The following is a 15,985-nucleotide window of genomic DNA, read 5'->3' on the forward strand; positions in this document are numbered from 1 at the left end:
TGTGGAGTCTCTCCTGACTTGACTGATATTTTCCCTCCCTTTTGATTGCTTTTTCTATTTTTTAATTGTACTTGTCTTCCTACAGCTCTCAATTTCTACTTTATGTGAGCACACTTTAGGTAAAGATCTTATATCCTAGAGACTGCACACATCTTGAGTATAGGATCTGTGTCTCATTATCTCTGCTTCCCCACAGAAACTCTCTTGGGAATCACTTGTGGTATAGTTCACAGAAATTAGGATTTGCCCTCAAGAGTTTTGAGTTCAAATCCTGATTTTATGACCTAAAACATATGAGATGCTGAACATCAGTTTCCACTTCCATGAAATGCTGATAACGTCTACCTATTAGCACCACAAATTCAGGATTTTTCTGAGAATTCATTGAGATACTGTTTGTTAAACTGCATTATAAAGCATTATATAAATGTTTATTTGGGCCCTTGAAATAGAAGGTTCTCAACAAATATTTGTGAAATGATTTTGATACAGTCTTACTTTATTATGTCCCAGGACCCTACAGGGAAGAGACGTGTCTCACGAAGGGTGAAATAACTTGCTCAAGGATGGTAGCGAGTCACTCAAGAATGACTCACTTAGGAATATTGACTTTTTCAGCATTGAACCTTCTAAGCTAGAAAAGGCTTTTGGTCACTTTGCTTCCCAACCTTTTATGACCAGGGAGCTGTCAAAGGCTACCACACTTTGAGGTCACGTAGCAATGTAAACTATACTCTAAGTCATGAAGAAGAGCGGCTATGAAGCTGATGCATGACAGATTTGATAGCAATTGAAATACCTGAACCTGCTTTTACCTTGAAATGAAGTCATTATTTGTCAACAGTTTTCTTAAAATATAAAATTGGAAATTTTTAGACTCACTATTATAGACAGTGCCAAAAAGTTTCAAAAATTGACTTCCAGTTTGTTAAAAATATTTTAAAATATGTTCTAAAGGTGTTTATTAATGTTTTTCTAAATGAAATCGTTTAAAGAGAATAAATAGGCAAATTGGTTTTACTTCATTTTGGATCTTTGTATACTAAAATGACTACTTTGATTAACATTTTCTTATTTCCAAAATGCTTTAGGATATGTTGTTTTATTTAAACACCTGTAAAGTGAATATTATAAATCCCACTGGACACAAGATAAATCTGAGGACAGACACAGTAGACAGTAAGTGACAGACCCAGTTTCAAACCTAAGTTTACTGACTCAGGACCCCAGGCATTCTCCATACTATTACATCTGTCACCCATTTACCTTCAACATTTACCTTGGAGAGATCACCTCTCTGACACTCATGTATTTTCTTCAAATGTAAACTCTATGCCTAGCACACAGTAAGCATGCATTATGTACTTATTGAATAAACAAACTCTTTTTTTTTTATTCAACATCTTCAAATTCCTACTATACATATGACATTGCGTTAGGCACTAAGGCAGAATCACAGGCTATCCCTACCTTCACAAATATAGCATCACAAATATTTTCATCTTTTGTGTGCATCTACTGTAAGCAAGAAACTGCTCAGGTAGTTAAAATTTTAAAGGTAAGACATAAGTTTTAGTTCTTCACCTAGAAGTTGGGCCCTTTGATTCCATTCTACAAAGGCAAAGATACCCGCTTAGCAGATATAAGTGGGAAATTATAAATAACATTCATGTCTTTCTTAAAATGTGACTGTTTATAAATATAAGTTGAAACATCTCATTTATCTTTATATACTCCAAGTATCTACCACCTTTTCTGGCACATAGTAGGTGCTTCATAAATATTTATTAAAGAAGTTTAAGTCTTGACAATTCCTATAAAATGGCCGAGTCAAGAAAAGAAACAAAGGGAATAGAGCTCTGTGTGTGAGTATGTGTAGTAAACTTTATTTTGAAGTAATTTTAGATTTAAAGAGAAGTTGAAAATATAGTAAAGAGTTCCCATATACCTCTCACCCAGTTTCTCCTAATGTTAATATCTTACATATCTGCCCAAACCAAGAAGTTAACATTAATACCTTAGTATCACTTAAATTTGAGATTTTTCTTGGATTTCACTAGTTTTTACACTAATGTCTTTGTTCTGTTCCAAGATTGAATCAAGGATATCACATTGCATTTAGGAATTTCTAGGTTCATCAACCCAAATAACCAGTTGAATCCTAATTAAATTGTTCACATTTATCTAGAATAGAAACAAAGTAGCACAAGACCTGTGGGAAATGCCATCAATAAAAAACAAAGATGAACAAAGAAAAACTGACCCCAAAGACACAAGAACGACACAGGAAATAGGAATAATGTTTATATTTGTAATTATATTGTTAGAGAGATTTGAGAAGATAGTTCACCTATTAAATAAGAATGAAGGCAAAAAAATATATCAGCAATCAAAGAATCAAAAAGAACTGTTGGAGATTAAAAATTCATAGGAATAGAAGCTTAGAAAAGTATTTGAAGAGTAGTTTGAGGAAAAAAAAATCTTAGAATACAAAGGTAAAGAGATAGGGATAGAAAATATGAAAAACATACAAGTGGCAGGGCAAAGCAATCAGGAAGCATGGTACCCATCAAAGAAGTTTCAGAAAGAGAAATAAGAGAAATGATGGGAACATATTATCAAAGAAATAACAGAATAATGTTTCACAGAAGTAAAAGTGGACACCAGTCTTCATACTTCGAGGGCTCAAAGTATAGAGAGAGCAGGGATGAATGAAATAATATACCTACTACCTACATCTTCAGAATTTGAGAATATCAAGGATAAGAGAAAATCTTAAAATCCCAAAAGTAGACAGAGGGAAAAGAAAGAAAAGTACACCTACGGAAGAATGCGCATGAAACTGGTCCCAGACTTCACATCATCTAGCTTTATAAACTAGAAAGTAGTGGAAAAATAGCTCCAAAACAGTGAGGGAAGATTATTTTAACATAGAATTCTCTATCCTGACAAATTGTTAGTCCAAGTTTTTGCTACAAAATAAAGAGCTTTTCAGACGTGCAATAACACCGAAATTTGTTTCTTATACATCTTATCTAAGCAAGTCAACAGATAACATACTCCAACAAAACAAGGAAATATTGACAAGAGAAGAAAATATGGAATCTAAGAAAGAGAGGTTCTGATCTGGGAGGACAGTGAACCTCCAGGATAACACCCTTGCAAGTAGGCACAGAGGACAAGCAGTCCTGATTGTAGTGGGGTGTCAGAGGGTCTGGGAGAGGGGATTTCAAGGGATAAAAAAAGGAAGAAAAAGGGAATTCCATTTAATTGACTGTGTGATTAAGAGCCTGAAAAATGTGAGGATATGGTGAAGCCATGCTATTGATTTTTAAAAATAAAGGGATGTTAATTTTTAAAAAAAGCTATACAGAGTCATGGTACAAACATAAAATAAATTAAAATGGACTATGGTTTTGAGCAATTGATGGGGTATAAAAAAGCAAATCCAGTTAACACAGATTCTAAGAAAATTATACACCAAGTAACACAAAGGGATCATTACATTCGATTTTTAGAAAAGGAAATTCATCCTAAAACACTTTAGCATATTTCACTCTGAAATGACCAAGATTTATCAAATCGTAATAGTGCTATCTGCTTATTGTAGTCACCTTTTAGAGTCAATGTATATACAAAGTAAAACACTCATTATCTTTAACTTCAGAAGATAATGCAAATGCTAACCTTGAAAGGTTTGGTCAACAGGAATTGAGAGCTAGAAGGCGAAGGTTGTGTAAAAATAAGGACAGGAATACTAATTTCCTTACTTTCCATAGTGAGCAGCTAAACAGCACCGTTTGAAGTTGCTGAAATGAGAAACAGAGGCGTAAATACTATATTTATAAGATAAGTAGTTTAACTTACATTTAAAGTTACAATCAATAGAAGAACTAAAAATGATATGAAAACAGTTTAAATATTGGGAAGAAATGAGAAATGGTGTAATAATGTTAAATTCTCATCTTGTAAAATTAGAGAGTCAAAAGATGTCACATAACATTTTCAGATAAAAATAATAGAGGTATAAACACATCATTCAGTGTTTTGGAAGTAACCAGCAGATGAACTTAACCCATAAAAGGGGAAATGTCCTGGACAGTGTTAAATGCTAAGACAGAGGACTTGCGATCGTCACTGGGAGCCTTTGTGTATTTTATTTTTCATGATGTGCATATAATTTTTAAATATTATAAATATATGTCAATTGCAGAACTTTTTAAATTAAAAATCTTTAAAAATATGTCCATAACATTTACAAAAGAATGTTAGTTGCAGTATGTTCATAAAGTTTCAAATTGGGTTTAAAAACCAATAGATCAATAAGAGAATATGGTATGGAGTTTAATATGGAGTTTAATGCAGTATTAAGAGTAATTACGTGGGGACAACTGTACTGCCATGGGTGGATTTCTAACAAATGTTGTTGGTGAGAGGAAGGAAGCTACAGAATATGTTCAGTGTGATAACACGTATCAGAAGCATATGGTTCCATTTCTACAGATACAAATGCATAAAGGATTTCAGGGAATAGGTCTGGAACTGACAGTAGTGTGGTGTGAATTATAAGGGGAACTTAAGCTCTACATAGTTTTGTTTTGTTTTCTTTTCCCCTATGACTTTCATTCTTTTTTTAAACTCTGCACATTTTTCTACTTTTCATTGTGGGAAAGTAGAGAGACTAGTATAATGAACCCCCATGTATGCATCTTTCAGTTTTAATAATTATCAACTTAAAGCCAATCTTATCTCTACTCCTACCCGTTTTCACCCTTTATAGATAATTTTGAAGAAAATCTCAGACATAATATTACCTGTAAATATTTTCATGTTACAAGATAATTTTCCAGATTTTAAAAATTAATCATTTCATGTCATCAAATATCATGCTCAATATTCCGAAAGATTCATAAGTGCACTTTTTTACAATTTGTTAAAGTCATTATGCTTGATTTTTTAAAGTTTTAATTTGTGTCATGAAATATTTAAAAAACAAAAATATGGAAAATAATTAACAGGCATGCACATCAATACCAACCAGATTTATATGTTGTTATATTTTACCATTTTGGCTTCAGAATTTTCAAGAAATAGAAATATATTTTGGGGAGAAAAAATACAATCATTCTTTAAGAAATACAACATGTTTTCAAAGACATAAAAATGCTGAGGAATAAAAAGTTCATGATACAAATTTATCCTATGCTTCCCTAAAATTCTATTTCCCGCTTCTTTCTCCCCAGAGATCATATCTGTTCTATTGTTAATATATATCCTTCCCATCATATGCTTTATAAGTTTAATACATACATAAGCACATACAAATAATATCTTTTACTAATTTAAAAAAATTTAAATGGTACTATATTGTATGTATCCAATGATATCTTTTTACCCTCAACATTATGTTTCTAATATTTATCCATCTTGATACACTAAGGTCATTTATTTTAATTGCTGCCTAGAATTTCACTGTGTTTATATATTCATTCTCTCATTGATGAATGTTTACATTACCCCAAGTTCAGTCTTGCAAATTCTATCATAATGATTATTCTTGAACATATTTCTTCATGTGGATATGTGAGTGTTTCTCTAAGTAATATTCCTAGAAATGGGTTTCTCAGTCATAGAGTATGGTATTTTCAAATTTATTTGCTATTGTCAATTTGTGCTGCTAGTGATTTTCCCAATTTGTTCTTCCCCAGCAGTATATGAGCTTCCTTTTACCACACCCTCATCAATCTTTGATATTTTCCAAGTTTTCAATTTGCTAGTCTGAGGGATGTGAATTTCATTGTGATTTTAATGAACATTTCTCTGATTGTTAGAGGAGTTTCAGACACTTATTGGCCTCTCAGTTTTCTCTTTCTTCAAAATTCCTATATTTAACATCTGGTCATATTTCTATTGGCTTATTTGACATTTTCTCATTAATTTTAGAAGTTCTTTATAAATTCTGGACACAGTTTTCATCATACATTATCATTTATTTGAGTTGCAAGAATTTTTTTCCCGTCTTTGACTTGCTCTTATTCACAGTGTCCTGTCATAAAAAAAAAGTTTTAAATTTTAATGTAGTCAAAACTATCAATATTTTTCTTTTATGGTTTGTGCCTTCTGGGACTTGTTTATAAAGTCCTTTCTAATTCCAATATCCCTAACATATTCTATAATTTCTTTAAAAATTTTTAAAGTTTCAAGTTTCATATTTTGATTTTTATAATAAAAATATATTCATCTATTACTTCTATAATAATTAATAAAAAGATACAAAAGTAAAATTCATCCATAATTTTAGCCCTCAGAAACCAAGTGCTGTTAACATTTATACCACATACTTCCAATTTCATTTCTGTACACATGTCCTTTGTTATATAAGTAAGATGACACATTACCTATATTTTTATATGCTCTTTTTCATTGAACAACACTTACTAATATTTTTAAATGTATAATAATTCACAGAAGGAGAGGTTGAGGCTGGAGTACTCAGAGATGCAAGGTTTGGAGAGGGAACCTGAGTGAAAATTTTCCTTTACAGTGTGCATGTGGGATACAAACAGCCCAAACCATGTACACTAATTAGCTTTTTTTGTTTTTACGTAGCCTCTATGTGTCCCCCTACTGTAGAAACTTACATAGTCTTCTAGTGATTGTTACTCATATTCTGCTTCCTCCATTAAATCATACACTCCTTTAGGTCAGAGACAGCTCTCACTCATCTTTGTATGATTAATTGGACCCAGCAAATATTAGGTGCTCAAGACATATGGAAAGGTAGGAGGTAAAGTGAACATTGAATTAGGAATGAAGAGACCTAGATTCTAGTTCAGTAAGTAGCTACCAAGAAGCGTCTTAAACAAATTTCTTCTGAAACCCAGTCTCTTCATCTGTAAATTGAGGGGAGGGGATTAGATCACCTTTAAGTTTCCCATCTCTTCTGACATTCCAGACTCTCTTGTTTCCTTAAAAAGGGAAGCATTGGGGCTTCCCTGGTGGCACAGTGGTTGAGAATCTGCCTGCCAATGCAGGGGACACGGGTTCGAGCCCTGGTCTGGGAAGATCCCACATGCCACGGAGCAACTAGGCCCGTGAGCCACAACTACTGAGCCTGTGCGTCTGGAGCCTGTGCTCCGCAACAAGAGAGGCCGCGATAGTGAGAGGCCCGCGCACCGCGATGAAGAGTGGTCCCCGCTTGCCGCAACTAGAGAAAGCCCTCGCACAGAAACGAAGACCCAGCACAGCGAAAAATAAATAAATAAGTAAATAAAAATTAAAAAAAAAAAAAAGGGAAGCATTCAGTTACAGGGCCCATAAATATTCTTTAAAAATTTATATTTCATGATACTATTAAGTAGCCCAGGCTTTCAACAACCTATGACATCTAACAGTAACATGTGTTTACTTAAACACAGATGGAAATTGTGGTCCCTTAAGGGTGCCAATTTTTCAGTAGAGATGTTTTCTGGTAAGTAGCCGTCGGAATACCAGAGAGTGAGCTTAACGTAAGATACCCATTGGAGCTCTGTTACCACTGAGATTTCTGGCAGGATATAGGGCCATGTCATTTCCTGGCTCGTTTGCCTTTCCATCTGTCCCATGGAGTCCAACCTACTAAAGGGAGTTTGTGATTACATCTCCCTCTAGTGACTAAAACCTTTGCATAGTGCAAAGTCTCCTGTGGCACATGAGAAAGAACATTTGGCTAGAAAAATATAAATGAAAAGAGAATATATTGGTCCTTTGATAATTTGAGGAACATTTTCTCACTGTTGCTCTGTGAGAGGAGCAAAGTTCATCATATATTTCGCTTTGCATTGAGAGAACTAATAGTCAGCAGGCTTTTTTTTTTTTTTTTTTTTTTTTTTTGCATGTCTGAGAACCAAATAGTCAGGAGTCTGCCCCATTAATATAATGCTCCAGACCAACCATCAAAGTCTCTTATAAACATATAATAAGATAATCTCCAGTGCAAATATACACAAAAATAATCTCTCTTCTATTCATTCTATGTATAGTGGTCCACAAAACTGGTTTTGGTTGAAACAGCCATAGAATAATTTTTTATACTAAGGAACTAAAAATATCAGGAATACAAATTTTCAACCTAATAATATACATTCATAAGAGAAATTAATAATAATAGTTAGCCAAGGTTAACTCAAAATCAATAGTTGGAGAAATGAGATAGACCCGACAGAAGGCAGTTCATCTTTTGGGACATGATTTCTCATAAGAAAGCTGGTAGAAATGGCCTCTTGTGTATTTGCACTATCCCTTCAGCAATAGTCCATTGTGATTCAAGAGAAAATCTTAGGCAAACAAACAGCTATTTTGTTTTCTCTGTATGTTGTTTGTGATAAGTGCTGTTGTGATTGTCCAGTGCTTATCACAGACCAAATAAGGAGAAAATCTCCCCTGCATTGGCAAAGAACTTGCTTGTGGTCTCATAAGCAAGGGGCCAAACCAGTGACATCACCTCGACTCTAACCTCAGGATGTCTCACCTTTCACATCAAGTACCCTAATCCCTCTATTCAGTACAACTTCAGGTCAAGGGATTAGGATGTCCTGGATCTTTAAGAATTTGCCATCACAAACAGATTCATTTCAGGAGCCTTCTTTTCATTGAAACTGTTATATCTGCAATGGAAGCTAAGAACTGGGCTCTGGGGAAGAAGGGATTTTCACCAGCTCCCTGGGAAGTCCCTCTGGTTTCTAAGTTCCACCTCTCAGTTCATTTTACGAAGCTCTTTATACAGCTGGTCCTGTAATTTTAGACCAACATGGTCAGTTTTTTTCACCATTGACCTTGCGGATGGACAACCGAGGAAGTCAAGTCCGTGATTTCTACACAGTTGTAGTCACTGAATTGACCCAGATGTCAGAAACTAATCGGTCAGACTTCTTAAGTTTACAGCACAGAAAACTAAGGCCTAGAGTGGATAAGACTTCCCAAAATCACACAGAAAGAGTAAGACTAGAAGCCAGATCTCAGGATTCCAAGGACTGAGTCTTTTGCATCTTGCCATACTGTTTTGTTTTTTTTTTCAAAACAGACCAGAGATCACATTTCCAAATAAACATAGATTTATTTTTGCCCATTCAAAATAGTCTTTTAAGAAGTTTATGGATAGTTAAACAATGGTACTTTTATGCAAAACGTATTTAGAATTCATCTTAGGGCATTACACCTAGTCTATGGCACAATATCAATGATTTCCTTAGCTAACAGTCTGTTAGCTCATTAAGCACCCTGTCTTCAGTTTTGCCTGTATCTCCAGCACTTAGCATATAATTGGTACACTGTAGCTCATCACTGTTTATCATTTGATAAAATGTTTAATTATTAGAAATATCCAATATCACAAAGAAAAAGATCATGAAATCATAAAATCAGTGGTTGGATGGATACTCTGCATCATATGATTCAGAGTCCCTGTCTCTCCCCTGCAGGGCTAGAGTCATTTGAGGGCGGAAACCGTGTCTTATTCACCCCAGCATCTCACAGCACCACTGCCAATTCTCGCACAGAAAAAGAACTCGCATAGATAATCAATACATGTTTAATGAATAATGGGGCAGCAGGTGGGAATTTGGATGAAGGTGGAGACCCATTGTTTCTAGGTTGCTGCAACAAGAATGTAATGGTAATATTTCTTGGTTGGAACACAAAAGTTAACTTGAGCTATTGCCAAAGTTCTAACCCTTAACTGGCCCCTTTGAATTGTGACCTTGGATGAAAAAGCATGGCAAAGACAATAGATTGTACCATAAGCTGACATCTAAATGTCTTTAGCTGCCAATATCCTCATCCCAGAGTGTTTCAAAGACAGATTTTTCTCTTTTGCAAAGATCTCATCTTGCTCCTTCAATGCAGTGTGTACACATTGCCAGCAGTACATTAAAGAAAGAGTACATATATGACTACTGTAAGTTCTCTAATACTTAGTGCTGGTTGTGATCGGTGTTTGGAATTACATATATTATGCTTGGGAATAATGCACAATGGGATATTTTCTGGAAAAAAAACTATACACACACATAAGTAATCAAAGGCTGTGTAATAAATGCACTTGGGCAAAACCAGTGACACCTATCTACCCAAGGTTGTCCCTTTTTAAATCCACAGTTAAATGCTGAGGCTCAGGTGCATATTTTCATCTGATTCCATTTCCTTTTAGAAATGAGAGTTAAAGAACCTTCCCTTTTACCACACATTGTCCTGGGTAGAGTAGAAGTGAATTAATATTTGTGGTAAATAAACTTCAGGGTTCTGAGATTCCATGAAGCTTAATTAGATGTATAAAAAATAACTTTAAACTTGGGCGTAACTACTAGGGTCATCAATAGTGCCTTGGGCATTTTCCCACAATCCAAAATAATTTTTCTTTATAGAGGAATGTGCTTGAAATATTATGTTTCATTCCTTAAGGGGAATCGTCCCTATTTGGGATTCTTAATATATTCTAGTTGAACACGCAGGACTTATTTTTTACAAAGTGTGTTTTATCACTGAATCAGTTTGTGGAAGTGACCAAGAGCTGGTTGCATTCAGTCCCACCCATATACAAATAAGAATGTTTGGTTGGCGAGGGAAGGAACTTTGTCTTCCATACTATTCTGTCCTTCTACTGCTCCTGACCTAAATCTCCACCTAGAGTGGACGAGTTTATAATATTTCTTTATAAATATTCTGGCACATTAAAATGAGTGTCTGTACATGGAGCAAGTCGGATGGAGATAAACAAAGTGTCAGGCAGGATAACACTTCTGTTGGACAGCTTGCTGGCTGCTGTCATGTTCGCTGGATGTCAACATGAAAGATAGGTGAAAAAATCCCTCAAGCCAGGCAATGTACATTTCTCATTCCAGTGAAAATTGAGTGAGTGGCTGTGGCTCTGATTCTACTTCCATGTGGCTCCTAAGCCCCAGCCAGCAAAGGCTCTATCTTAAGTGAGTGCAATGGTGAGATTCGGAGGTCTTCAGCTGCTGATGCTGCTACCGTCTGTGCCACTCAAGATCAGTTTAGGCTTACCGAGTTCCCCACTTACCACATTAGCACAGAATCTCCTTCCCCCTGACAACCGAAGGGATCTATTGAAGTCTCCAGAATGGGAAGCATCTCTCTTCTCCCTCACACCCTGTAGTATTCTCTATAATCTGATTTGAAGCATGTGAATCCTACCCAGACCCCTGAACTTAAGACTACCCAAAGCAATCTACAGATTCAATGCAATCCCTATTAAACTACCACTGGCATTTTTCACAGAACTAGAACAAAAAATGTCACAATTTGTATGGAAACACAAAAGACCCCGAATAGCCAAAGCAATCTTGAGGACGAAAAATGGAGCTGGAGGAATCAGGCTCCCTGACTTCAGACTATATTACAAAGCTACAGTAATCAAGACAGTTTGGTACTGGCACAAAAACAGAAATATAGATCAATGGAACAGGATAGAAAGCCCAGAGATAAACCCACGCACATATGGTCACCTTATCTTTGATAAAGGAGGCAAGCATATACAGTGGAGAAAAGACAGCCTCTTCAATAAGTGGTGCTGGGAAAATTGGACAGGTACATGTAAAAGTATGAAACTAGAACACTCCCTGACACCATACACAAAAATAAACTCAAAATGGATTAAAGACCTAAGTGTAAGGCCAGACACTATCAAACTCTTAGAGGAAAACATAGGCAGAACACTCTATGACATAAATCACAGCAAGATCCTTTTTGACCCAGCTCCTAGAGAAATGGAAATAAAAACACAAATAAACAGATGGGACCTAATGAAACTTCAAAGCTTTTGCACAGCAAAAGAAACCATAAACAAGACCACAAGACAACCCTCAGAATGGGAGAAAATATTTGCAAATGAAGCAACTGACAAAGGATTAATCTCTAAGATTTACAAGCAGCTCATGCAGCTCAATAACAAAAAAACAAACAACCCAATCCAAAAATGGGCAGAAGACCTAAATAGACATTTCTCCAAAGAAGATATACAGATTGCCAACAGACACATGAAAGAATGCTCAACATCATTAATCATTAGAGAAATGCAAATCAAAACTACAATGAGATATCATCTCACACCGGTCAGAATGGCCATCATCAAAAAATCTAGAAAAAATAAATGCTGGAGAGGGTGTGGAGAAAAGGGAACACTCTTGCACTGTTGGTGGGAATGTAAATTGATAGAGCCACTATGGAGAACAGTATGGAGGTTCCTTAAAAAACTAAAAATAGAACTACCATACGACCCAGCAATCCCACTACTGGGCATATACCCTGAGAAAACCACAATTCAAAAAGAGTCATGTACCAAAATGTTCATTGCAGCTCTATTTACAATAACCAGGACATGGAAGCAACCTAGGTGTCCATCATCGGATGAATGGATAAAGAAGATGTGGCACATATATACAATGGAATATTACTCAGCCATAAAAAGAAATGAAATGCAGGTATTTGTAGTGAGGTGGATGGAGTTAGAGTCTGTCATACAGAGTGAAGTAAGTCAGAAAGAGAAAAACAAATACAGTATGCTAACACATATATATGGAATCTAAGAGAAAATAAAGGTCATGAAGAACCTAGTGGCAAGACGGGAATAAAGACACAGACCCACTGGAGAATGGACTTGAGGATATGGGGAGGGGGAGGGGTAAGATGTGACAGGGTGAGACAGTGGCATAGACATATATACACTACCAAATGTAAAATAGATAGCTAGTGGGAAGCAGCCGCATAGCACAGGGAGATGAGCTCGGTGCTTTGTGACCACCTAGAGGGGCGGGATAGGGAGGGTGGGAGGGAGGGAGATGCAAGAGGGAAGAGAAATGGGAACATATGTATATGTATAACTGATTCATTTTGTTATAAAGCAGAAACTAACACACCATTGTAAAGCAATTATACTCCAATAAAGATGTTTAAAAAAAAAAAAATAGCCAAGGGTTAACTATTTTTCTCTTTTATTTCTGCTATGTCATCTCTTCTTTGAGGCAATACAAAGAATGCCTACCTGGATGAATGGAGGAAACATTAGGAGTAAAAATCACATCATAATGCTTTAAAAATATGATCTCACAATAACTTGTACATGCACAGAGAGAGAAAAAAGGGATACAAGCCCAGAGAAATGCATTCATAGTTTGTTATTTTAAGACTATGGAGACAAATAGAGATCACCTTGTTTAATCCTTCCATTTATAGTGGGTAGAACCAAGGTCCAGAGGAAGGAAATGCTTTGCTCAATGTGACAGTATAAGTTATTGGGAAAAAATGGGATTTTTGACCCATTTCTTATCAATTTAGTTTACAGAAAAAAATACATACTTTAATGTTAGTCAAATCCATATTTTAATTCATATCTGAAAAAGATTTTTAATTAGTATATGAAATAAATTCTGTCATTTATTAGCATGTGTGATCTTTGGCAACCATTAAACATCTCCAAGGATTATCTGTAAGTGGGGCTAATATTATACTCTGTAGACTTGTTATAATCAAACTGTAGGTAAAGTATCCAAATTTTTGGCATATACTAGATGCTCAATAATTCATAGCTATGGTATGAAGTATGATGCTATACTCTAAATTTCATATTTGTAGTAGATTATCATATGAACTTGTAGATGAAAGATGCTAGTTAGATGTTTAAATAAATAAATATTATTTATGCTTTTTTTTAGCAAAATAATGTGCTATATTGAGGCTATAATATCCCTTAACAGGCAAGGCTAAACCAAAGTACTTTTGAACCTTTATTATTCACTTCCAAAAGTATGCATTCAATTAGAAACACTGAAGCATTTACAAATAGGATTTTCTGACTTTTTAGTTCAGACAGTTCAGCCAATCTGAATACTGGTCAGTCAAAAGATGTAGGATAAGAAAGCTAGATTAAAGGAATAGTATATTTTTTTCACACAAGAAACTGAGTCCTACAGAAGGGAAATGACTTCCCCAAGGTGGCAGAGCTAGTCCTTATAGAGCCAAGCTTAGAATCTCCAAATCCAGATATCTAAACTAGGTCACATTACCCCCTCTGTCCCATTTGTAATTTAAGAGTTTGGAAACATAAACCTCAAACCTAGAAGTAATCCAGACTCTTCCTCTGCCTTCATACTACACCTTACATCAACTATCAGAGGTACTATAAATTGCCTTATGTAACTCTTAAGATTCACTCCAACCAGTAAAGCACAGGTTATGAGACAGATATGACTGCCCCAAACTTCTTATCAATGGATTCCTTATTTCCATAAACTATTTTCTCTTATTTATAATGCTTTTTAAAATTACCTGTTATTGATATATTATTTTAAAACCTTTTTAAAGCCACTTTTCTTGCTTTATTAAATTCCCACAATTCTATTTCTTTGGTATTTTCTCATTTTTATTTGTCCAGATACTCAATTAAGAGAGAGAAAGTAAAACACAAAAACTGGTTGCTTTACCAGAGTTTCAATCTAGTCCTAAAATAAAGGAGATAGACTAATTTTCTGATTACTCCCTTTACTTAAACAAGTTGAAAAGATAAAAATAAACAAATGCAGGAGTGATTCAGGGATAATAAAGGAATTTTATCTAAACAATTCCAATCACAAAGACACAAAAATACTAGTTAAACACACAAAACATACGAAGGACAGTGAGAACTGCCTTTATCATAGACACACCTGAAATATGTTCTCAAACCAGTCATGTTCAATTTAATAATAGTTAATGTAAGCTGTTGTTACAGTGTTTTTACTGTTTTTAAATTAAACCTCACCCATTTATAATCCATATAAACAGACTTAAAAACAAAACACAAAATTCTTAGCATCAGTTTCTTGGTCAAAGTGCAGTAAAAGAACAAGTGAAAATGCCAACAGTGAAACTCAGGAACAAGTTCAAACATCATAGACTCAGTTCTCGAGACTCTAAGAGTTGTATCCCACAGTTAAGAAAAAGGGATGCTTTTATAAATAAGAAAAATGTCTTCATCAGCATAAAGCATAGTCAAACATCATTATAACAAATGTTTTTGGTGTGACACTAAAGAATAGGATTTGTAGGTAAGGGAGGGATCTGTGAGGCTATTTTCCTGTTTACGTCTTCTAATTTTTCATAATATATTTTTGCTATGTGACTTTAGTCTTATCACACTTAACCTCCTTGAGTCTCCAGTCTCAAAACAAAATTAAAACAATAATCTACCTCACCTGTCATTTAGTGTAAATTGTGAAGAAAACCTCACAGAATTTTTTGACAGATCGAATGTAATTGTGAGAGAAAGAGAGTTGTCAAGAATAACTTTAAGGTATTTAGTCTGAGGGTCTGGAAGGATGCTGTGGCCATCATTTGAATTAGGGAAGCCTTTGGAGAGAGCGTCTGAGATACCACACTTCTCCAACAGACGTTACCCCAGCTCACTGATCACAGAAGTCAAGAAATTTGAAGGAATCAGAGTTCTGTACAATCCATTATTTAGCCCAGGCCTAGCACACCTGTTCTATGCTTTGTTGGATTCTATGGCAACAGATTCCTACAATTGGCTGCTCAGATATTTCAATATGAAAAAAGCCTCTTTCTAAAAAAGATCTTTACTTCCTAATGAGGTTACCTGCAGAAAGGTGGGTCCCAGTTATCCAGATTATATACTCTATTTCATGAGATACTTGCATATCCTGATTATTTTATTGTTTAATACATTTTATATTAGTGGGAAAAAAACATTTGGGATATATTAGATATCATATCTAGAATAAAAATGTCATACACTTTTAGACATAATCGGAAGATAAAATTGCAGCTGAAATGGAGGATATAGTGATTGAGGGACCAAGGTCAAAGGTAATTTTAACATGATATTTTTCTATTAATTATTTTAAGAATGCACAGCTCCTCCTGTCTGACAAATCCCTTCCTTTAGCAACTGTAGGGAAGCTAAATTATTCATCTTTTCTATTGGGAAGTCTAAAAT

Source organism: Eubalaena glacialis, chromosome 6 (genome assembly GCF_028564815.1).
Source record: "Eubalaena glacialis isolate mEubGla1 chromosome 6, mEubGla1.1.hap2.+ XY, whole genome shotgun sequence".
NCBI lineage: Eukaryota > Metazoa > Chordata > Mammalia > Artiodactyla > Balaenidae > Eubalaena > Eubalaena glacialis.